This window comes from Triticum urartu, unplaced genomic scaffold (genome assembly GCF_056163025.1).
Source record: "Triticum urartu cultivar PI428250 unplaced genomic scaffold, HENAU_Tu73 scaffold2, whole genome shotgun sequence".
NCBI classification, from domain to species: domain Eukaryota; kingdom Viridiplantae; phylum Streptophyta; class Magnoliopsida; order Poales; family Poaceae; genus Triticum; species Triticum urartu.
Window position 1 is genome coordinate 2,840,211 of NW_028260368.1, and position 25,478 is coordinate 2,865,688.

At 35.4% G+C, this 25,478-nt stretch overlaps 5 non-coding genes across 5 annotated transcripts; 3 read left to right on the forward strand and 2 right to left on the reverse strand.

The window, feature by feature from the left end:
• Positions 1–5,164: 5,164 nt before the first annotated feature.
• Positions 5,165–5,238, forward strand: TRNAP-UGG (transfer RNA proline (anticodon UGG)). Its single transcript has one exon. It is a non-coding gene; the product is annotated as a tRNA-Pro (tRNA).
• Positions 5,239–5,377: 139 nt separating this feature from the next.
• TRNAW-CCA (transfer RNA tryptophan (anticodon CCA)) lies at positions 5,378–5,451 on the forward strand. The gene has a single exon. It is a non-coding gene; the product is annotated as a tRNA-Trp (tRNA).
• A 16,652-nt stretch (positions 5,452–22,103) lies between these two features.
• TRNAF-GAA (transfer RNA phenylalanine (anticodon GAA)) lies at positions 22,104–22,176 on the reverse strand. Its single transcript has one exon. It is a non-coding gene; the product is annotated as a tRNA-Phe (tRNA).
• A 1,667-nt stretch (positions 22,177–23,843) lies between these two features.
• On the forward strand, positions 23,844–23,916 carry TRNAT-UGU (transfer RNA threonine (anticodon UGU)). The gene has a single exon. It is a non-coding gene; the product is annotated as a tRNA-Thr (tRNA).
• A 1,219-nt stretch (positions 23,917–25,135) lies between these two features.
• TRNAS-GGA (transfer RNA serine (anticodon GGA)) lies at positions 25,136–25,222 on the reverse strand. Its single transcript has one exon. It is a non-coding gene; the product is annotated as a tRNA-Ser (tRNA).
• Between the last annotated feature and the right edge of the window lie 256 nt (positions 25,223–25,478).

The following is a 25,478-nucleotide window of genomic DNA, read 5'->3' on the forward strand; positions in this document are numbered from 1 at the left end:
GGAATAAGCCCGCTAATATACCCAATGTACCCGCAGCAATATGATGAGAAGCTATTCCCCCCGGAACAAAAGGATCAAAACCTTCTGCACCCCACGCTGGATTTACAGCTTGTACTTTTCCAGTTAGTCCATAAGGATCGGATACCCATATCCCAGGACCATACAAACCCGTTACATGAAATGCCCCAAAGCCAAAGCAAGCCACCCCTGCAAGAAATAAATGAATTCCAAAGATCTTGGGCAAATCCAAAGAGGGTTTTCCCGTCCGCTCATCAGAGAATATTTCTAGGTCCCAATATACCCAATGCCAGATCGCTGCCAAGAAACACAAGCCAGAAAACACAATATGCGTACCTGCCACACCTTCATAACTCCAAATACCCGGATTTGTTACAGTTCCTCCTGAAATACTCCAACCACCCCACGAATCCGTTATTCCTAAACGAGTCATGAAGGGAATTACGAACATACCTTGTCTCCACATTGGATCCAGAACAGGATCAGAGGGATCAAAAACTGCTAATTCGTATAAAGCCATTGAGCCAGCCCAACCAGAAACTAGAGCTGTGTGCATTATATGCACCGCAAGCAATCGACCCGGATCATTCAATACGACAGTATGAACACGATACCAAGGCAAACCCATGGAAATACCCCTTTAGCAAAGAAAAATAGACACGATGTCGCTTTATTTTATCGCATTGAAAAAGACTATCCATATCCTATGTACCTAACCCTTCTAGGGGATTCTGTGTCAGAAAGCGCGAATATTTATTTCATTCCATTAAAAATAAGAAGCCAATTCTGTTCATAAGAAGAAAGAGAAGCAGATCTATTCTATACTCGATAAGTGCCAATATGCAATGGGTAACTTGGCCAATTTGGAAAAAACGAAGAATAGATCGCTACCCCTCTTTGTTTAGCATTCAAATCACCCATTCCCTTTTCTTTATTCAATCTGTCTTACATTCCTTATATGTATAACCTTTCAATCTACGTATTAATAGAATCTATAATATTCATATAGAATAAGAATAAAAATTAAGACAATAAACTGCGGATTCTTTCTTTCTGTTCCATTCTTACGTTTCCATATTAAAGTGTGGTTTTCTTACTTAAATTTAATAATATTAATCTAATATGCCCATTGGTGTTCCAAAAGTACCTTACCGGATTCCTGGAGATGAAGAAGCGACTTGGGTTGACTTATACAATGTTATGTATCGAGAAAGGACACTTTTTTTAGGTCAAGAGATTCGTTGCGAGATCACGAATCATATTACAGGTCTCATGGTATATCTGAGTATAGAAGATGGAATTAGTGATATTTTTTTGTTTATAAACTCCCCAGGCGGGTGGCTAATCTCAGGAATGGCTATTTTTGATACGATGCAAACGGTGACACCAGATATATATACAATATGCCTCGGAATAGCCGCCTCCATGGCGTCCTTCATTCTGCTTGGAGGAGAACCCACCAAGCGTATAGCATTCCCTCACGCGAGGATTATGCTTCACCAACCTGCTAGTGCTTATTATCGGGCAAGGACACCAGAATTTTTACTAGAAGTAGAAGAGTTACACAAAGTTCGCGAAATGATCACAAGGGTTTATGCAGTAAGAACAGGCAAGCCTTTTTGGGTTGTATCCGAAGACATGGAAAGGGATGTTTTTATGTCAGCAGACGAAGCCAAAGCTTATGGACTTGTCGATATTGTAGGGGATGAAATGATTGACAAGCACTGCGATACTGATCCAGTGTGGTTTCCAGAAATGTTTAAGGATTGGTAGTGTCCGGATTTCTTGTAAAGTTATTTCACAGCTAAATTCGTGTTTTCCTCGATTTAATAGAAAATAGAAAGACTTCATGATGAGCAATCATCAGGTTAAGATGGATCTAAACCAATCCATTTTTTTCTATATACATACAACATGCCGACGGTTAAACAACTTATTAGAAACGCAAGACAGCCAATACGAAATGCTCGAAAAACGGCCGCGCTTAAAGGATGCCCTCAGCGTCGAGGAACATGTGCTAGGGTGTATGTGCGACTCGTTCAGATCATGACTTCAAACAAATATAAAAAAAATTGAAGTATCCATGATTAGTACCAATGAATAGGATATAGCTTCTCTATCCTAGATTTCTATGGTATATGGAATTTATGGTTTCCTTTGGTGCAAATCCAATTATCTAAATTGGAAATAAGAAGCAATTCTCCCATTGGTAGCAAATGGTTATCCATTAAGCGGAGGAAATAGTAATAAAAAGAAAAAGGCTTATGCTCCTTTATCTTAAAAGAACGGACTAACAGGGTCAGCTACTTAGCCAACTTTCATAATTAAATACCGTCACTGTATGGATAACTCTTATTGTGAAAAGAGCTATTTACTCTATAATGGATAGGTAGAGCCAAAGAATGTGGACTATACAAGTTCGCAATACCTTTTGATGAAAGAAAGGGCTCCGGTGTATAGAGAGGGCCTCACCGTTTAAAAGGGAACCATAGAAACGATGGAACCCACTATTTTTTTTAGTATTATTAGAATGAATTTGTTATTTCGTATAGAAATAACTGAACGGAGTGGAATAAAAAATCGTGGTTGGGAAGGTTACTATAGCAAAAGCCATTGGAATTAATATTTTATATATCGGAATAATTAGTTTTGTTATTAATGAGAAAAAGGGTGGCTAAAAGAAGAGAAATCATTAGTTATTCATTAAGGTTAATTTGATTCAATGACCAGAGTTCCGCGAGGATATATAGCCCGGAGACGACGAACAAAAATGCGTTCATTTGCCTCAAACTTTAGAGGGGCTCATTTAAGACTTAATCGAATGATTACCCAACAGGTAAAAAGAGCTTTTGTTTCCTCTCATCGAGATAGAGGTAGGCAAAAGAGGGATTTTCGTCGTTTGTGGATCACTCGGATAAACGCAGCAACGCGGGTATATAAAGTATTCGATAGTTATAGTAAATTAATACACAACCTGTACAAGAAGAAATTGATTCTTAATCGTAAAATGCTTGCACAAGTAGCTGTATCAAATCCAAATAATCTTTACACGATTTCCAATAAAATAAAGATCATCAATTAAAGGTATAAATAAAGTAATATACTGGAATAATAAAAGATGAATTCCCGGAGAGGGAACTCCGGGAAGATACAATAAATTAAGATTAAGTGGTAGGAATCAACGAGCTGGATTACTTTCTTTATAATATATATAGGTCTGGCCCTTTCGAATTCGAATAAAACATCAACAATCGGAACTTAAGTTCCGGTTGTTGTTTCTTAAATTTTGGTTGTTGTTTCTTAAGTTTCGATTGGAATTGTACTTTTGCGTTAATTGAGGAATATGTCTATTTTTTCTGGGTCTAGAACCTGTAATTATTGAAATTGACTGGGCTTGAAATTGCTTTTCGTTCTCATAGTTACGAAACGGTAAGAAAGATAAAATACGAGCCTGTTTTATAGCAAGAGTAATTAATCGTTGTTGTTTCAAGGTTAATCTATTTATTCGTCTCGATAATATTTTTCCTTGTTCACTAATAAATCTATTAATTAAACTCATGTTTCTATAATCAATTCGATCTCCCGGGCCAATCCGGGGACGCCTACGAAAAGGTTGTTTAGATTTACGAAAAGGTTGCTTGAATTTACGAAAAGTTTGCTTGGATTTACGAAAGGGTTGCTTGGATTTATTAAAAGTTTGCTTGGATTTACTAAAGGGTTGCTTAGATTTAAGAAAAGGTTGTTTAGATGTATACATGATTTATTCCTTATTTAAAATTTGAAAATTTGAAAATTCACTTCTTTATTTTATTAATTTAGGATCCAGAAGAAGTAGTTTTTCTTTGATCCATATCTTATTTGATTCATATTATAGTATATGAATACCCTCTATACATATGAAATAATATCTACCGGAAATCAGATGAGTTGATTTGTATTTTGTATTCTATACTATGTTTTCTTTATATATTAAATATGAAGTTCTTACTCTTTCTGTTGTTTGGAAAGATCAAACACACGATGTTCCTATTTCTTTATTTCGTGATGAGTCGTATGCTTGCGACAATAACGACAAAATTTTTTGAATTCTAATTGTCCGGGTGTATTGTGGCGATTCTTTTGAGTACTATATCTAGAAATCCCCGTCGATTCCTCATTGGCACCTTTTCGAACACAACTGATGCATTCCAAAATAACTCTGATTCTAACATCTTTTCCCTTGGCCATGAACCTCCTTTTCTTTTTGGATTGACTTAACTTAATTCTTCTACTTATTCTTTTATTCTTCTATTTTGAATCCGAAGAAGAAGAATAAAATTCATTAGAATAATTTTTTTTTATTCTTTAATTAAGTAATAAAAAATAGAGAAATAATTAAAGAATACAATCCTTGTCGAATTAGCAAAGATTTTGGTTCGAAATCCTTTCATTTAATTAGCCAGCCCCGCCTTTTCTATGCTCTGATTTCTGAGGCCTTATTTAGCTTGGGTACCCCTTTAAATTGAATTTCTATTTTCAAAAATGGGGTTTACCAAATTTTTAATGACTCTGAGGTTCAACCCAATCCATCTTTTCTTTCTTTTTCCTTCCGATACTAAAAAAAGATTGAAAAGGATCAAATTTTGTCATATCACGAAGAAATCTATCCCTCCCATAGCAATAACTAGAATTAAAAAAAAGGGAATGACAAAGCATCTGGGAATAAACGATTAATTTCTATCAATAAACCTGCTAAAGCACCAAACCATAGAGTACTTAGCACGGGTGCTACAGAGAGATATGTTTTTATATCCCGCATTGAAAATCCTCCTTCCTTGTTGGAATACATATATGATCATAAACTCTTGCCCAAGATTGTTATGCTATATATAAAATGAACCATATCGACGAAATTTTCCTATCCCTAAAAAAGAAAAAGATGACCCCTTCTTCCTATATATTACCAAGGAAAAGTAATCCTTCTTTTATAGGCGAAATTATATTGGATTTTATATGTATATAATTCCTTAATTATATGAGACCAAAAAGAAGAAATGACACGAGGGTTCTATATATAGATAGAGAAAGAAAGAAGAAGAAAATTATGATGTGGAAAAGAAGACAGGAATTGTGTACAATGGCATTGTACAACAATTTAATTTGGAAAAGGGATGTAGCGCAGCTTGGTAGCGCGTTTGTTTTGGGTACAAAATGTCACAGGTTCAAATCCTGTCATCCCTACCTATTACTTCTTTCTTCTTTATAGGCAGTAGCGACGAGATCAATTAAAGTAAAGTGGGTATAACTTGAATTTGTGGAGACTATACGTACGTGAGATACATTAGGAATAGAAAAAGATTTTCTTTTTGAATGAATGAAAGCGCTCTTAGTTCAGTTCGGTAGAACGCGGGTCTCCAAAACCCGATGTCGTAGGTTCAAATCCTACAGAGCGTGATTCCATCTATTTTATGTCGAAGCAGAGTAAAATAACTTAACAAAATTGAATTGTAACTCCAATTTCAATTTGACCTCCTCTCTGGTCTGGAGGAGGTCAATCAAAAAAAAAAAATGACTCAATCAAAGATCCAACTGATCCCCACGCCTGTATTGCAAATACGCAGTCACGAATAATCCCGCTAAAGTAATAGGAATTAGGCCTAAGACGATTCCAAATAGAAAAACTTCAATCATTTCGATTTGTTCGAGGGGATAAAAAAAGAGGTACGATCTATCCCTAAATAGTACTCTAAATTATCCACGAATCTCAATGACCAAGAAAAGAATTCCTAATTAGTCTGGAAAAGAGTCGTAGAATGCCAGGAATCCCAAAGAAAGATTTTTCTTTTCTGAATTATAATTATTCAGTCAATTCAAATAAGGCGTATCTTGTTCAAGCCAATAAATAGAGCTGGGGTTATAGTTAAAGCAGCCAGTAGAAAACCAAAATAACTAGTTAAAGTAAGCATGAAAGAGTTAAATTCCATTTATTTTTTTTTACTACACTACATATGTTGGTAAAGCATTTACCTAAGTTATGGAAAATTCATAATTCATCAGTTATTTTAGATAATACTAAAAAACAAGATAGAGTAAGATACAGAAGTGTAAAAGAAAGTGGATTCATCAGATGATACATGAGTCCCTAATTCCGAATCAAGAGATTTGTTGTGGAATTTGTCAATTGAGTAAAGTAATAATATTAAGAACTAGATCATCTAACCCCATTGAATGAAAAAAAGAAATTCAATTTTCAGGGAAATTTTTGAATAAGAGATAAATAAACAATTGAATTTGAAAAAAAAAACTTCTTTCTATTTTGGATAATTTCTTTTTCAATAGGACCCTCTTTTTGGAGTGAACGATCGAATATTCCCCTATTCCTTCTTATTTTAACTGATTGTATTCCATATGGAATAAGAGGAGAACAAAAGCATTCCACGACCTGCCAAGGGGCTGTTAAAAAAAAAAAAAAAAGAAAGCTCTTCCTTGAATTTACTTTATTTTTATTCCTTTTTCGAACTCCAACCAAAGTAGATTCGAAGACGAGTCACTTCAATTATCCTTTTAAGTTCTATTCTATCTTCTGTCTTTCCCTATTTCATCTCGTAAAGTTCCGCGCTCGCAGTTTGGTCAAGAAAGTTAGACCTAATCCAACAAACAATACAAGGATGAATTACGAATTATGAAAGGATAGATTTCACATATACTTGTCCTTGTATTGTGTCAGTATGAGAATATCCTTCCTAAATTATTTATCCAAACCTATTGATCATTAACTTAGATTTTCCCAAGATTTTGGCTGCTATTCCGAATTACTCTATTATTCCGAAGCCAATGAAAAGTAAGTAGAACCTACAAAAATGGGGTTTTCTATTGATGCCTTGAATAACATATAGCTTACCTATAGACAAAAAAAAAATAAAAAAGTAATTATGTTTCGGAACCAGGCAAAACCAGATTGCTGTGCCATAGGAAGGATAGCTATACTAATTCGGTATACTCAAAATACACCTTTGGTACAAAATTGACAATCTCACAAGGATGAAATATCAGTAATTTTCTATTTACTGGTCGATCCCATCTTTTACGGAATCAATTCCTTTTTTGAATGTACAAAAATTTTGGGAGTTCAGCATGTCTGGAAGCACGGGAGAACGTTCTTTTGCTGATATTATTACCAGTATTCGATACTGGGTTATTCATAGCATTACTATACCTTCCCTATTCATTGCGGGTTGGTTATTTGTCAGTACGGGTTTAGCTTATGACGTGTTTGGAAGTCCTAGGCCAAACGAGTATTTCACGGAAAGCCGACAAGGAATTCCGTTAATAACCGACCGTTTTGATTCTTTAGAACAACTCGATGAATTTAGTAGATCCTTTTAGGAGGCCCTCAATGACCATAGATCGAACCTATCCTATTTTTACAGTGCGATGGCTGGCTATTCACGGACTAGCTGTACCTACTGTTTTTTTCTTGGGATCAATATCAGCAATGCAGTTCATCCAACGATAAAACAAATTCCAACTATAGAACTATGACACAATCAAACCCGAATGAACAAAATGTTGAATTGAATCGTACCAGTCTATACTGGGGTTTATTACTCATTTTTGTACTTGCTGTTTTATTTTCCAATTACTTCTTCAATTGAGAGAAAGAAAGAGACTAATAAGAATTCTCTTATCCCATTTGGAAGGATACCATCCTTATAACTACCCATGACTGTTTTTGTCTCTAGCATGACCAATTGATAAAATGTGGAGGAAAGTAGGGGAAATGGCCGATACTACTGGAAGAATTCCTCTTTGGCTGATAGGTACTGTAGCTGGTATTGCTGTGATTGGTTTAGTAGGTGTTTTCTTTTATGGTTCATATTCTGGATTGGGTTCATCTCTATAGTAATCGGAGGGACCAGATTGTAAACATGAAAAAGTAGGAGCTTAGCGGGTCCTTACCCCCCTTTATCTGATTAGAGCGGAAAGGACCCGCGGAATTTTTATTTTACTCTTATAACGCGAATTGAATCTATTCGATTCACTCTTATGAAGCAACAAGAAAAAGAGATCACTCGAGGATCCAATATCTTATTCCACGAAGGAAGTATCCTGAAAATCCTTGATTTAGTTTCGAGTAATAAACTAATAAAACCTTAATCAAAACTATTCAACTAGCCTAAAAATAAAAAAACCTTCAATGGAAGAGTTTACTTTTTTTTTGCAAAATTTCTGTAAATTTGAAGTTGAACTTAATTAAACAAGCCAAGCAATTTGCTCACAATCACAAGAAATTTTTCCCCCGCCATATTTTCTTCCCCTCTGTTTGTCCACTACCTCGGCTAAACCTAAGCAAAAGAAAAAGAGGTCCAAGAGACAGACCCGAATAAAGAAGAAATAGTAATCTTTGACGAATTAGGAAGAAAAAGGATTCTTATTTTGATACAAGAAGAATCGGCACAAGAAAAAGGCTTTTTCTTGTGCCGAATAGACGATTAAGAAGACCTGCAATCCCTCCGAAAAAGAAGAAATTTTAATTTGATTGTTCTCGCCTTTGCCTTGGATTCTCTTCTTTTGCATGGGATATAAATAAGGAATTCCAGACATCTCATAAACAAAAAGCAGTCTAAACAAAAAAAGGATTTCCAAAATAGATCATAGATAATTCTAGCAATTGCCAATAAATCGAGGCTTTTTACCAACTTGATGGTAAGAAATCCCGGGACCTAGAAATTCATTTCGTACAATTGAACCTTTTCAAACTGTTTCTTTTTGAGAACCAAAAAAACTTGTGCCAAAATAACGGATGCGAAGAAGAACAAAAGGCCTTGGACACGTAATGGATCCTGAAGCACGATTTCTGCGTCCCCCTGACCAAAACCTCCCACATTAGGATTGCTTGTTAATGGTTGATCAAGCTTGATGGATTCCCCCTCTGAAACAAGAAGTTCTGGTCCGGGAGGTATAATATCAATCACTTGGCGTCCATCTGATGCATCAACTATGGATATTTCATACCCCCCCTTTTCTTTACGTAGTATTTTTCTTACTATACCTGTTGACGTAGCATTATAGACTGTATTGTTACTCTTGCTACCATCAGGATAGATCTGTCCTCTTCCTCGGTTTCCCCCTACATATATGGGATATTTTAAGAAATGAGCATCTTTCTTCGTAGCAGGATCAGGGGAAAGAATGGGAAAGACAATTTCACTATATTTCTTACCGGGAACAGGGCCTATCACAAGAATGTTTTTTTTATCGGGACGATAACTCTGAAAAGCAAGATTTCCTATCTTTTCTTTTAACTCAGGGGAAATACGATCGGGCGGCGCTAATTCGAATCCCTCGGGCAAAATAAGAACAGCACCTACATTCAACCCTCCCTTTTTTCCATTAGCAAGAACTTGTTTCAATTGCATATCATAAGGAATTCGAAGAACTGCTTCAAATACAGTATCGGGAAGCACAGCTTGGGGAACTTCAATATCGACGGGCTTGCTAGCTAAATGGCAATTGGCACATACAATTCGTCCAGTTGCTTCTCGTGGGTTTTCATAACCCTGCTGCGCAAAAATGGGATATGCATTTGAAATAGATGTCCGAGTTATTACGTATATCATGATCGATACAGAAATCGATCGAGTTATCTGTTCCTTTACCCAAGAAAAAGTATTTCTATTTTCCATGTCCAATCGCAGATCCCAGAATTTCTACAATAAATTAGATAGGTAGCTAAGCTAATCTAGTTCCCTATACACGAATCTGTTGTCATTCTACTGCAACAGTTGTACTGCAATGATGAATACCTTAAAGTAGGTATAAATAGAAAGAATTTTGCTAAAATGGAAAAGGGCTTTCTTTCTAAAAAAAGATGCTTGCTAATTTGATTAATATTAATATCGGGAGATCAAATGAATTTATGCTTCACTAATTGAATGATAAATGACTACAAGCGAAGGAGATAGACGATTTAAACAAAAAAAGACCCAAAATTTCAAACATGTATCTAGAATTACTGGAAAACTACAAACAAAAATAGTGAAAATAAGCTCGTTAGGAGCCCATCCAAAATCGTTGTAGACCCAACGAATTACTAGTTCCCAACCACGGGTGGAGTGAAATCCAACAAAAAAATCAGTAACTAAAAGAATAAAAAAAGCTTTTATTGAGTCATTTAAATTATAGAAGAATTCCTGAACCCAAGAATTCAAAATGACAAGTTCCTCTTTACCCAGAAAAAAAGAACCACTTAGAATAGCCAAACAGATTATATTTGTCGAGAAATGCAAAATGGTATGGAGATGATCCTCATTATTTATTTTGACCCATTGTATTATTTCCTTGTGTATTCCTGTAGGAGGTTTTTGTACATGTGTCTTTAGTTTCCCTTTTATCATCTCGTCCAAGAGAGAAAGTTCTTCTAATTCTATGAATCTTTCTAGAATCCTTTTCTCTTGAATATCAGTTAAGAGAGTTTCGGATTGCCTGGTATTCCACCAATTCTTAATCCAAAGTTCCAGACATTTGTTAAATGAGGAAGAGACCCCCCAAGGCAAAAGTACGATAAATACAAGATATAGTAAAGAAGGCAATGCTTTCTTTTTTTTCATTTTTGATCTGTAAATGGAGTTGTTAATGAATATGCTTCATTCGCTGACTCTATTCCATTCCCTGACTCTATATGATGATATTTCTATTTCATGATATTTCTATTTCTTTGAAGCAAAAACTCTATAGGTTTGATACCCTGTATCTATTCTTCTTTTTTGTATATTAGTTATTAGTGGAATTTCAGTGCATTGGGTTCTTTCTTAGATCTAGATGGAATGAAATAGTGAAATAGAATAAAAAAAAAGCCCTTTCGGATGAAAAAGGAAGAATAGTATGCGATATATCTAACTTGGATAAAAAAAAATTAAAAGCAAATTTCTCTTATCCTCGTTTGTTCCTTCCTTTAGATAAATACTTAAAAATCCCCTTACAATAACAAATCCAATTTAGAAGGGACTTCCTCCCTGTGTTGAGAAAACTTTTCTTCTTCCAATTCTTCTTTTCTTCATTCAACTCAGTTCAAAAAAGATACCTCAAAATACTTCAATTGGTACGCGCAAGAAATAGGCCAATTCGGCAGCTTTTTGTTCAATTTCTCGTGGAGTAAAAAATTTATCATCAGTACGAGTCAAGGGAATGATCCCCTGGCCCCGGATTTCCATATAAAGAATACGACGAGGATAAAGACCCTCTTTAACCTGAATTCTAATTGATTGGATATCCCGCATAAGGAATCGAAGGAAGACGCGACGTTTTATTCCAGGGAATCCCCAACGAAAAATGCACACTATTCCCTCTTTTCTATCGAATCGGTCATAACCACTACCTACATTCCACAAAATAGTACACCACAAGTAGGAGCTAATGAATAGGCCTGCGATTCCGTAGAAAGACATCACGACCCCCTGCGGAAAAAAAAGAATTTCTTGAGATGGAAGTATAGATATAATATTCTTACCAAGATAACTGGAAATCCCAACCGATAAGAATCCTAGTGAACCTAGAAAAAGAATACAGGCCCAGAAAAAATTACCCCTTTTTCGAGAACCTTTTAGAAGTTCTACCCATATGTGTTCTGATCGCCAATTCATATTAGATATACTAAATCCAGCAGCGGTCGATTGAAATTGAGAGAATAAGCTAAATAATTTTGACTTTACTTTTTTTGATTCTGAAATCGCCTTCAGCAACTAGTACTCCTGTGAAATAATAGGTTAGATACATTGACTTTCTATTCAAAAAATATTCGTTGATTCAATTAAAATAAATAAAATAAAACTCGCTATACCTGGCTCTGCATATTCATGCATTTATGCTCGTAGCCTATATCCGCATCCATAACCGTTTTTCATTTGTGTGTAGAAAGTGTGTGTAGAAAAAGCCACATACCCTACCATATTATATTACTTACACTAAAAAATACTAGACAATCTTATTTTTTTGCACATAAAGAAATAAAGAAGTCATTGCAATTGCCGGAAATACTAAGCCTACTAAAGGCACGAAAATAGAAGGTAAGTTTAAATCCGTCATGGAATAGGTGTCTCAATTCAAATTTACTATTTCTATCTAGTCGAAAAATATCTTAAGATTCTTATGATATAATTAAGTATATCTATTATAAGGAATATTGACTATTGTATTGTATTTTTTATTTTTAGTTTGAAAAATATTCTGTAAAAAAAATGAAAGGATAATAAGAAAATTCCAAAAAAGGAGAACTAATTAAAAAGATTTTATTTTGATTTTCCCATCCTCATGGCCTTTCTATCTTTCTAATCTAATTTGAAATTGGATTCAAAAGAAAGCGGTTAGAATTTACTTCCTGCATACATACTTCTCTAGAAGCGCATACAATAATGCGTGGTAAAGGCGGAAAAATAGTATATTCAATCAAAATCAAAGGGCAAATTATCTTACCTACTATAGATCCCCTACTACCCTCTTAGACTTTAAAAGGCGATATACCACCCAAAGAAAGGGTATGAAAATGCCGGGTGGAGTTAGCTTTTCGACGAAGACCTGTCCCGTGCAGCGAAGCCCTGTTAGTAAGACCCCCCGCAATAATGGATTATAGAAGAATATTATTCCAAATACTCCTCTGGACGCATATAGTAGCATTGCGATTCCGAATCTTTTTTATTTATGAATATGAACAGAAAAAATTCATTGTATCGTTGGGTCGGAGCGGAGGTTTGGTCCAGAAAAATTAGAAACAAAACGTCTACTCTACCGCATTGAAGTCTATAGCGCTGTATTTCCACGAAAGTATAATTCTTACCATCAGGATACGATCCTTTCTTTTGAACTAAACGTCTCTACGATGGGTCCAGGTTCTATGTCCAATCCCAAATCAAGGATTTCTCGCTCTTGATCGGAGTCATAAACTAAAAAAAAACTACCTTTTTATCCTTTTTCTCAAGGTTATAGAAAACTTCCTTATCTAGTTCTAGCATTTTGAAAAAAAAAAAATGCTTCTTTTTTTACACACAGTTCGAGTCACTTGTTGACTCACGATTACGCCTGTTAAAAGTTTCAAACGTCCTCTTTTTTGAAATTGAAAGAGAGTCCTATAAAAAGGTCTAACTTCCAAACTATGTCTTTTTTCATTCATTCTCCTTTAGTTTTTTTCTCTATCTAGAAGTGGAATAGAATAACCCGGTTGAAGGGTAATGATCATACGTCTGTAATGCATTGTATGGCCCAGAATAGGTCCTATTCTTCTACCTTTTCCAGGTAGTCGATGGCTATTCACAGCTACCACCTTAACACCAAAGAAGAGTTCGACCCAATGCTTTATTTCTGTCTTAGTGAATCCCGATTCGACATTAAAAGTATATTGATTCTTTCCCAATAAACGAAGACTTTTTTCTGTAAATACTGCGTATTTGATTCCATTATCATTATCATATGATAATACTATATTTTATTATTTTATTATTTTATTTGTATTTCTTTATTGTATTATACCTTAATATATATATTCTAGATATATAGAATAGACGAATCTCAATTTGTCAAGTCTCATGATCATATCATGATCTATTTTTATTCGGCTCAATCTTTTTTTTCTAAAAAAGATTGAGCCGAGTTTAATTGCAATCAATTAGAAGAATAAAGAAGAATTACTGCATTTCATAACTGATTTTTTTCTCTTTTTATTTCGTTTCTTTTTTATTTATACCTTCTTTATCTTTAGTTTTATCTAGTTAATCAATAGTATCTACCGGCTCGAACTCGAATTTGATCGCCTTCCATACTTCACAAGCTGCGGCTAGTTCAGGACTCCATTTGCAAGCTGCTCGGATAATTTCATTACCTTCGCGAGCAAGATCGCGCCCTTCGTTACGAGCTTGTACACAGGCTTCTAAAGCCACTCGATTAGCTGCTGCACCAGGTGCATTTCCCCAAGGATGTCCTAAAGTTCCTCCTACCAAATTGTAATACAGAATCGTCCCCAAAGATTTCGGTCAGAGCTGGCATATGCCAAACATGAATACCACCTGAAGCTACCGGTATAACACCTGGCATGGATACCCAGTCCTGAGTGAAAAAGATACCGCGAGCACGATCTTTTTCAATAAAATCATCGCGCAATAAATCAACAAAACCTAAAGTCATTTCGCGTTCCCCTTCTAACTTACCTACTACTGTACCGGAGTGGATATGATCTCCCCCAGACATACGCAATGCTTTAGCTAATACACGGAAATGCATACCATGATTTTTCTGTCTATCAATAACTGCATGCATTGCACGGTGAATGTGAAGAAGTAGGCCATTGTCGCGGCAATAATGAGCCAAAGTAGTATTTGCGGTGAATCCCCCAGTTAAGTAGTCATGCATTACAATAGGAACCCCTAATTCTCTTGCAAATACAGCTCTCTTAATCATTTCTTCACATGTACCCGCAGTCGCATTCAAGTAATGCCCCTTGATTTCACCGGTTTCGGCCTGTGATTTATAAATAGCTTCGGCACAAAAGACAAAACGGTCTCTCCAGCGCATAAATGGTTGTGAGTTTACGTTTTCATCATCTTTGGTAAAATCAAGTCCACCACGTAGACACTCATAACACGCTCTACCATAATTTTTTGCGGATAATCCCAATTTTGGTTTAATAGTACATCCCAATAAAGGACGACCGTACTTGTTCAACTTATCTCTTTCAACTTGGATACCATGAGGCGGGCCTTGGAAAGTTTTTGAATAAGTAGGGGGAATTCGTAGATCCTCCAAACGTAGAGCACGTAGGGCTTTGAAACCAAATACGTTACCTACAATGGAAGTAAACATGTTAGTAACGGAACCCTCTTCAAATAGGTCTAATGGATAAGCTACATAACAGATCCATTGGTTGTCTTCCCCAGCAACAGGCTCGATGTGATAGCATCGTCCTTTGTAACGATCAAGACTGGTAAGTCCATCAGTCCAAACAGTTGTCCATGTACCAGTAGAAGATTCGGCAGCTACTGCAGCCCCTGCTTCTTCGGGCGGAACCCCAGGCTGAGGACTTACTCGGAATGCTGCCAAGATATCAGTATCCTTAGTTTCATACTCTGGGGTGTAGTAAGTCAATTTATAATCTTTAACACCAGCTTGAAATCCAACACCTGCTTTAGTTTCTGTTTGTGGTGACATAAGTCCCTCCCTATAACTCTTGAATTAAGAATTCTCACAATAACAGGGTCTACTCGATGTTAATTAGGCGTAAATGAAACTTTAGCAAAAATCTCGTAAAACAAAAAGGATATTCAATTAATATAATATCAACTCATTAAAGAAAATTGAGGGCATGCTTAGGTTAATGAATATGTTTCATTCATATATAATGCGTACACCCTGTGTATGTTCTATCCTATAGGAATTCCAATATAGGAATTCGATAGGAATTGAGTTGTTGTTTATGGTAAGTTAACACGGTTCGTTATTAAACCATGGATTTGATTTACCAAATCCATAATTATTGTATACTCTTTGATAGATATAGCGCAACCCAAATTAATTCCTAATCCTTATTTTACAAGTTCTTAATAGTTCTCTTTTCTTATTTTGAATGCAAATACCTAACTAAATACTAATAAAATTCTTTGTTGACAGCAATCTATGCTTCACAGTAGTATATATTTTGTATATCGAAGTCCTAGATAGGAAAGTAGAGTAGGCACAGATCCTCCACAAAAGGCAAAATGTATATGAAAAAAAAGATTGATTGAACTTTCCAATGGACTCATTCCATGAGTAAACGATTGAATGGGATTCGCTTGGGCAACGAAATCAAGTCCTGGTCCCCTTTTCTCTCTTATTGAATTAACTAATTCATTTCCTTTTTACTTTTGGATTTTTTTTGATTTGATTTGGCATTATTCAACAATAAAAAAAGAAAAATTTCGACAAATTCCTTTTTTTTAATTATGTGATAATTATGAGAACCAATCCTACTACTTCTCCTCCCGGGGTTTCCACAATTGAAGAAAAAAGTACAGGTCGTATCGATCAAATTATTGGACCCGTGCTGGATGTCACTTTTCCCCCAGGCAAGTTACCTTATATTTATAACGCTTTGGTAGTCCAGAGTAGAGACACTGCCGATAAGCAAATTAATGTGACTTGTGAGGTACAACAATTATTAGGAAATAATCGAGTTAGAGCTGTAGCTATGAGTGCTACGGACGGGTTGATGAGAGGAATGGAAGTGATTGACACGGGAGCTCCTCTCAGTGTTCCGGTCGGTGGAGCTACTCTCGGACGAATTTTCAACGTTCTTGGGGAGCCTGTTGACAATTTGGGTCCTGTAGATAGTAGTGCAACGTTCCCTATTCATAGATCTGCGCCTGCCTTTATCGAGTTAGATACGAAATTATCCATCTTTGAAACAGGTATTAAGGTCGTCGATCTTTTAGCTCCTTATCGACGTGGAGGAAAAATAGGACTATTTGGGGGGGCTGGAGTAGGTAAAACAGTACTGATCATGGAATTAATCAATAACATTGCTAAAGCTCATGGGGGCGTATCCGTATTCGGTGGAGTAGGGGAACGGACTCGTGAAGGAAATGATCTTTATATGGAAATGAAGGAATCCGGAGTAATTAATGAAAAAAATATTGAGGAATCAAAGGTAGCTCTAGTCTATGGCCAAATGAATGAACCACCGGGAGCTCGTATGAGAGTTGGTTTAACTGCCCTAACTATGGCGGAATATTTCCGAGATGTTAATAAGCAAGACGTGCTTTTATTTATCGATAATATCTTTCGTTTTGTTCAAGCAGGATCAGAGGTATCCGCTTTATTAGGGAGAATGCCCTCCGCAGTGGGTTATCAACCTACTCTTAGTACAGAAATGGGTTCTTTGCAAGAAAGAATTGCTTCTACTAAAAAGGGATCTATAACTTCGATTCAAGCAGTTTATGTACCTGCAGACGATTTGACCGACCCTGCCCCTGCCACAACATTTGCACATTTGGATGCTACTACCGTACTTTCCAGAGGATTAGCTTCCAAGGGTATTTATCCAGCAGTAGATCCTTTAGATTCAACCTCGACTATGTTACAGCCTCGGATCGTTGGCAACGAACATTATGAAACTGCGCAAAGAGTTAAGGAAACTTTACAACGTTACAAAGAACTTCAGGACATTATCGCAATTCTTGGCTTGGATGAATTATCGGAAGAGGATCGTTTAACTGTAGCAAGAGCAAGAAAAATTGAGCGTTTCTTATCACAACCGTTCTTTGTGGCAGAAGTTTTTACTGGTTCTCCAGGAAAGTATGTTGCTCTTGCGGAAACTATTAGGGGATTTCAACTAATCCTTTCCGGAGAATTAGACGGCCTACCTGAACAGGCTTTTTATTTGGTGGGTAACATCGATGAAGCTAGCACGAAAGCTATAACCTTAGAAGAGGAGAACAAATCGAAGAAATGAAATTAAATCTTTATGTACTGACTCCTAAGCGAATTATTTGGGATTGTGAAGTGAAAGAAATCATTTTATCCACTAATAGTGGCCAAATTGGCGTATTACCAAACCACGCCCCCATTAACACAGCAGTAGATATGGGTCCTTTGAGAATACGCCTCCTCAACGACCAATGGTTAACAGCGATTCTGTGGAGCGGTTTTGCGAGAATAGTTAATAATGAGATCATCATTTTAGGAAATGATGCGGAACTGGGTAGTGATATTGATCCGGAAGAAGCTCAAAAGGCACTTGAAATAGCCGAAGCTAACTTGAGTAAAGCTGAGGGTACGAAAGATTTGGTTGAAGCGAAGCTCGCTCTCAGACGAGCTAGGATACGAATCGAGGCTGTCAATTGGATTCCCCCATCCAATTGAAGACAATCCAGTGGTTTATAGTTGATACAAAGAAAAAGGGAAGAGGGGTAGAAAAAGTTATTAGATAGCGAAGCGAAGTAAGTCCAATGCTATCTAGTAATTTTTCTACCTACTTACCTACTATTGGATTTGAACCAATGACTCCCGCCGTATGAAAGCAATACTCTAACCACTGAGTTAAGTAGGCAATTTATCACCACAAAGGAAGACCCATTACTTCGATCGATTATATATTGAATCCCTTTTCTAAGCAATACCGCTCTGTTATTGGTCTGTTATATACTAAATACTAAACTAAATACTAAACAGATACAGATCAAAGGGGTATCCTCTGGCATTAGAAAATATTCATCTTGACAAGAAATTATCTATATGTTAAGATATCTCTGATAAGGGCTATAGCTCAGTTCGGTAGAGCAACTCGTTTACACGTGCGCCAATGCTTTTCAAAGGAGCTTATTATGCAATGAACATAATCGATCTTATTGCAAAATCAATGTCTTACTTCATAGATTCGAGAGAATAGGAGAACAGTAGCCTGACAAACAGTCGGTTCAGTCCGATTCAGGTGCCAATTCAGGTGCCTAATCAAATAGAACCCTTATGGATTTGCTAGTTGATAAGGTAAATATCCAGCCCACTAAATGCTAGGCGTAATGAGGATAAGGGCCTCCAAAAAACTTCTTTTCGTTCTATGAACTTTAAGGTGTATGAAGTCTCATAGTTAACTCTTGCAGTGGAACGATAGAGACTCCATTTCACTTAGGTTGATTTAATTTAGACCGGAGGCAGACCTAAGTCAAGGTAATCCTCCTTTGAAACACTTTGGTATTGCTCCTAGATAGATCATAATACAAAAAATCAATCAGAGCACAGGGAGCCATCTCATTATCTTTCCGTAAAGAAAAACTATGGTGGACTAACTGATCTTTAAATCAGTTTATGAAAGAGCCCAATGCAAAAAAATGCATGTTGGGTCTTTGAAACAGTTCAAATCATTTCGATAATAATCCGTTTGATCTGTTTTACCGAGAAGGTCTACGGTTCGAATCCGTATAGCCCTAATATGCCCTTTTTTAGATTTTAGGATCTCTATCCTATGTTTTCTTTAGTTTAGTATAGTTTTCATTTTCTCATTAGTATTTGTTTATAGACTGGATAGGCGCCTGCGACATAGAATAGAGATAAAAGCATTACCAAAGGCTCATTCATCGAAAATCAAAATCATACAGACAGGAAAAGAAAAACGAATTTCTATCAAATCAATAGAAGAAAGGATCCTTTCCCTGATTTGAATCCCGTCCTCCTTCAAATAGGATATCTCTAGACTTCCCTATAATAACTGCAATGATTTTATCCATTTTGCGAATTCCTACTTTGTTTTAAGTATATTTATTACTTTGTTTATAGATACATTATGTAAATTGATCAACTTTAAATAGAAAAAATAAAGTAAAGAGTAAATAAGAAAACAGAATATTCTGTCTCATAGTTCTGAAATAGAGTTCTTTATTTTTATTTTATAGTATTACTTCTCATTAATTATACTGCATAGATTAGTCCTACTATCTTAATTAGGTTCTAATTTAGTAGTATTCTCATTTTTATTTAATAGTCTCTTATTATTTTATTATTAAATATTAAATAAAGGATAGAGCTATTCTTTTTTCTAGAGATTCTAGAGAAAGCGAGACAAAGTGAAACGAGAAAGTTTTCTTTATATAAGAATTAGATCTACATACACCATATCTAAATAGAATGGAAATCCAAAAGAAAGGGAGTTGGGATTCCATTGGATGAATCTTTAAAGAAGATGCAGCACAGAGGAAACAAAGGCTAAACTTAAACTAAGCGCTTTTGTTTGAACAAAAAAGATTCTTGTTTCACCGAGGAAAAGAGAGAAGTTCTGGATAAATTGACAATGCTGAATTGAATTGACTAATTTAAGTTCCGCCTATTCCACATTAATGGGAGTACATTATGTTTCTGCTTCACGAATATGATATTTTTTGGACATTTCTAATAATAGCAAGCCTTATTCCTATTTTGGCATTTTCGATTTCAGGACTTTTAGCCCCGGTTAGTGAAGGACCAGAGAAGCTTTCTAGTTATGAATCGGGTATAGAACCCATGGGAGGGGCTTGGGTACAATTCCGAATACGCTATTATATGTTTGCGCTCGTTTTTGTTGTTTTTGATGTGGAAACCGTCTTTCTATACCCTTGGGCAATGAGTTTCGACGTATTGGGTGTATCCGTTTTTATCGAAGCTTTGATTTTCGTGCTTATCTTAGTTGTTGGTTTAGTTTATGCATGGCGAAAAGGAGCCTTGGAATGGTCTTAACTGAATATTTAGACAAAAAAAAAGAAGGAAAAGATTCTATTGAGACAGTTATGAATTTGATTGAGTTTCCCTTACTTGACCAAACAAGTTCCAATTCTGTTATTTCAACTACACCAAATGATCTTTCGAATTGGTCAAGACTCTCCAGTTTATGGCCCCTTCTATACGGTACCAGTTGTTGTTTCATTGAATTTGCTTCATTAATAGGCTCACGATTCGACTTTGATCGTTATGGATTGGTACCAAGATCAAGTCCTAGGCAAGCAGACCTAATTTTAACAGCCGGTACGGTAACAATGAAAATGGCTCCCTCTTTAGTGAGATTATACGAGCAAATGCCTGAACCAAAATACGTCATTGCTATGGGAGCCTGTACTATTACAGGGGGAATGTTCAGTACGGATTCCTATAGTACTGTTCGGGGAGTTGATAAGTTAATTCCTGTGGATGTCTACTTGCCGGGCTGCCCACCTAAACCGGAGGCAGTTATAGATGCCCTAACAAAACTTCGTAAGAAGATATCGCGAGAAATAGTTGAGGATCAAACTCTATCTCAAAATAAAAATAGATGTTTTACTACCAGTCACAAGCTTTATGTTAGGCGCAGTACTCATACAGGAACTTATGAGCAAGAATTGCTCTATCAATCACCATCTACATTAGATATATCTTCTGAAACTTTTTTCAAATCCAAAAGTTCAGTACCTTCCTACAAATTAGTGAATTAGGAGAGGGGCTCTTTTGTGTAGAAAAATAAAAAGCAGGGCAATCTTTCAAACTTGCATCCGAAATGTGAAATATTTATACAAAGAGGGAGAGATGAAGACAATGCAGCAGGGTTGGTTATCTAATTGGCTAGTCAAACATGAGGTGGTTCATAGATCTTTGGGCTTTGATCACCGAGGAATAGAGACTTTACAAATAAAAGCAGGGGATTGGGATTCCATTGCTGTCATTTTATATGTATATGGTTACAATTATTTACGCTCCCAATGTGCTTATGATGTAGCACCCGGTGGATCTTTAGCTAGCGTGTATCATCTTACGAGAATACAATATGGTATAGATAATCCAGAAGAAGTCTGCATAAAAGTCTTTGCCCAAAAGGATAATCCTAGAATTCCGTCTGTCTTCTGGATTTGGAGAAGTGCCGATTTTCAAGAACGCGAATCTTATGATATGGTGGGAATCTCTTATGATAATCATCCGCGCCTTAAACGTATCCTAATGCCTGAAAGTTGGATAGGCTGGCCCTTACGTAAGGATTATATAACCCCCAATTTTTATGAAATACAAGATGCTCATTGAATGATAAGAAATTCATGCTCACTTATACAACACAACTCCAGATTTTATTCAAGTCAAGGAATATTTTTAGGTTCTTTTCCTAGATGAAACGGAATACCTATTTATAATTAATTCCTAATTATACAAAAGCATTCCAGATAGACTGAGCAAAAAAAGGGTTTCATTTGGATTCCCCTATTTTGAAAATCGCATATTAATTTCCTTCATATGAACAGAAAAATAGGATGACTCAAAGAAGTTCTCTACCAGGAACTTTGTACCGCGCACATTACTTAGCACAACTAGGAAAATAAGATAAGATAAAGATAAGCAAGACTAAAAAAATATTCGTCGGAATAGCGGAATACAAAATTAAGAAACGCAAAAAAATAAAGGGGAATCTCACCCCCTTCTTTATCATAAAGAAAAGATATATTTTAAAACTTCTTTAAAAAGAAAAAGAAGTGCCTCTATATTTATATTATAGATTTATCCACTTAGATGAATAAATATTATTAATGAATATGTATCACAATCCATCTCGAGGTATTTGGATCAATACCTATTCGGTGGATCTTTTTTTTTTTTTTCTCTGCCAGGAACCAGATTTGAACTGGTGACACGAGGATTTTCAGTCCTCTGCTCTACCAACTGAGCTATCCTGACCTTTTCTTGTGCATCATCCTAGTAGAGTATTTGTATCTATGTCAATTAAAAGGACTAAAAATTAATTAAAGTATTTCAAATTTTAAATTTGAAAATGGGGGGGGTAGTCCTATGCATTGTGCATGGTTTACTTAAATAAAACTTAAAAATAGAGTGAATAACCAAGATTTCTTGCCGATACTCTAATAAAAAAGAAATCTATTCAATGAATAGGATAAGATCCATTGAGTTCTCTTCGCATTCCTTTGTGAAAGAGTAGAATGAGAAAGCTAATGAATCTTAAACCCATTGCATTGATAAAAAGAAAAAAAAGTGCATTGATAAAAAGAAAAAAAAAAAGAGGATAAATAATAATAATATAGTATAGTTAGGGAATAAAAGAGGATTTGGGGATAGAGGGACTTGAACCCTCACAACTTATAAAGTCGACGGATTTTCCTTTTACTAGAAATTTCATTGTTGTCAGTATTGACATGTAGAATGGGACTCTCTCTTTGTCCTCGTCCGATTAATCCACTTTTTTAAAGATCTCGAAAACTTTGAATTTTAATTGAAGAATTTGATTATTCAATATTCGATTGGAGTGGATTCACAATAATGAAAAAAAAAAATTATGATATGAGTTTTTTATTTCATAATCATTATCATTTCTAATTTCATTTTTAAAAAAGATAAAGAACCTATATTATAATTAGAATATAATATGAGTTCTGTGATTAATCGTTTGCTATGTCAGTATCTATACGTGTTTATTAAATGTATAAGGTATAAAACCCCTCTTTCTCTAATTTAGAACTAGAAGGAATTCCACTAACAACACAACGTAATTAACTCGATTCGTTAGAACAGCTTCCATTGAGTCTCTGCACCTATCCTTTTCCTTTGTATTCTAGTTCGAGAACCCCTTGTTTTCTCAAAACACGGATTTGGCTCAGGATTGCCCTTTTTTAATTCCAGGGTTTCTCTGAATTTGGAAGTTACCACTTAGCAGGTTTCCATACCAAGGCTCAATACAATCAAGTCCGTAGCGTCTACCGATTTCGCCATATCCCCATTTCCCTCTTCTTTGAGACCAGGATTCCTTGTGTAATTTCATCCATCTCTTAGTTTTTTTTTTGAATCATTGAGTTCATCACTCAACGTAGTCTAGCAGTTCAGTTCGACTCTATTTGAGAGACCTCGCTTGCTTATTGCAATTCAGAATTGAATTGATTCTATCCTTGATGTATTTGCAATTCAATCCGAATCAATATATCCAAAAGTTTTTATCTCCCCCACCTCCCGTCTTACTTTTTTATAGTATTCAAAATTATACTATAACGCTTGATATTTATTCTTTTTTTCTAATCAGAATTAGCAATTTTATTTACTCTGACTCTATGTTCCCCTTAGTGAAATATTAATCCTCAAATTATTAACAAATAATAAAGTCTATAATGATCGAATGAAAATACCAATAAATTCTATAATTTTATTTTTTAATATCCTATAGTTAAGCATATCAAGCTAACTTTATCTTTAAGAAGTTTTAGTATTTTTTTATTTTTATAAGTATAACTTCAAATTTAGAACTAGTTAATAGCTAAGATTAATAACTAATATCTGAGATTTTACGGATTTCCTATACTATACCTATTTCTATTTGTTACACTATTTCCGTTATGTAAGCCCACTTAGCTCAGAGGTTAGAGCATCGCATTTGTAATGCGAGGGTCATCGGTTCAAATCCGATAGTCGGCTTTTTTTTCTCTATCGATGTTCTACGAACAAGAATCTCTTTTTTTCCGAATTAAATGGAGAATCCAGGATCTTTTATGTTTTTTACCTTACAATTTTGCTAGATACAAAACAATAAAATAAATAATATATATACAAAAAAAAAAGATTTTGATGAAATTCCATTTTTTGGGGTACTTTAGTTGATTTTACTCTGTTTATCCTGTAGTTTAATTCAGTTTTAATTTCGATGTATTCTGTAATGTAAATACAATGAAATTAATTGTGTAAAATGAAATTTCAATAAAATAAAAAAAGGAGTCTTCATGTCCCGTTATCGAGGACCTCGTTTAAAAAAAATACGCCGTCTGGGAGCTTTACCAGGACTCACTAGAAAAACACCTAAATCCGGAAGTAATCTTAAAAAAAAATTCAATTCTGGGAAAAAGGAGCAATATCGTATTCGTCTTCAAGAAAAACAGAAATTGCGTTTTCATTATGGTCTGACAGAACGACAATTACTTAGATATGTACATATCGCTGGAAAAGCAAAAAGGTCAACAGGCCAGGTTTTACTACAATTACTTGAAATGCGTTTGGATAATATCCTTTTTCGATTGGGTATGGCTTCAACCATTCCTGGGGCCCGCCAATTAGTCAACCATAGACATATTTTAGTTAATGGTCGTATAGTCAATATACCAAGTTTTCGTTGCAAACCCCGAGATATTATTACTACGAAAGATAACCAAAGATCAAAAGGTCTGGTTCAAAATTATATTGCTTCATCGGACCCGGGGAAATTGCCAAAGCATTTGGCGATTGACACGTTGGAATATAAAGGACTAGTAAATAAAATCCTAGATAGGAAGTGGGTCGGTCTCAAAATAAATGAGTTGTTAGTTGTAGAATATTACTCTCGTCAGACTTGAACTTAACGAAAAAAGGAAAGGTTCATAGAATTTTCTTCCCCTTCCCCTTTCCCCGAACTAAATCGCCCTAAGACCATTACCATTAATTTGTATTTTCCCATCAACTAGCTAAAATTGATTAACCCTAGGATTAGGATCCTTTTTTCTTTTTTCCTCTATGTGTATTTTACATACCACAGTAATTTGCTATAGAGAATTTCTAATTTCTATTAAATCAAAATAAGATAATATAAGATATTATATTATTGCTGGAAAAAATTGTTATTTGATTTGATACATTGTGATCCTTAACGTTGATGAATTAAGAAAAACGGAAAGAGAGGGATTCGAACCCTCGGTAAACAAAAGTCTACATAGCAGTTCCAATGCTACGCCTTGAACCGCTCGGCCATCTCTCCTACATAACTTATTATGGAAAATAAACTGAGTGAATAGCGAGTTTTCTTATTCCTGCAGTACAGGTACAACCGCAACCACTCGGGGGTTCCATAGTTCTATTGGAAAAATTCCTTTTGATCTAAGTGGAAGGATACAGGATTTTTTACTAGAAATTGCGCTCGCTATAAAATAAAAGTTTTAATTTGGGTTTTCCCGCAACTAAAGAAAAAGAAAATGGAAGAATTCTTCTTATTGCATAATAAAATAAAGAAACCT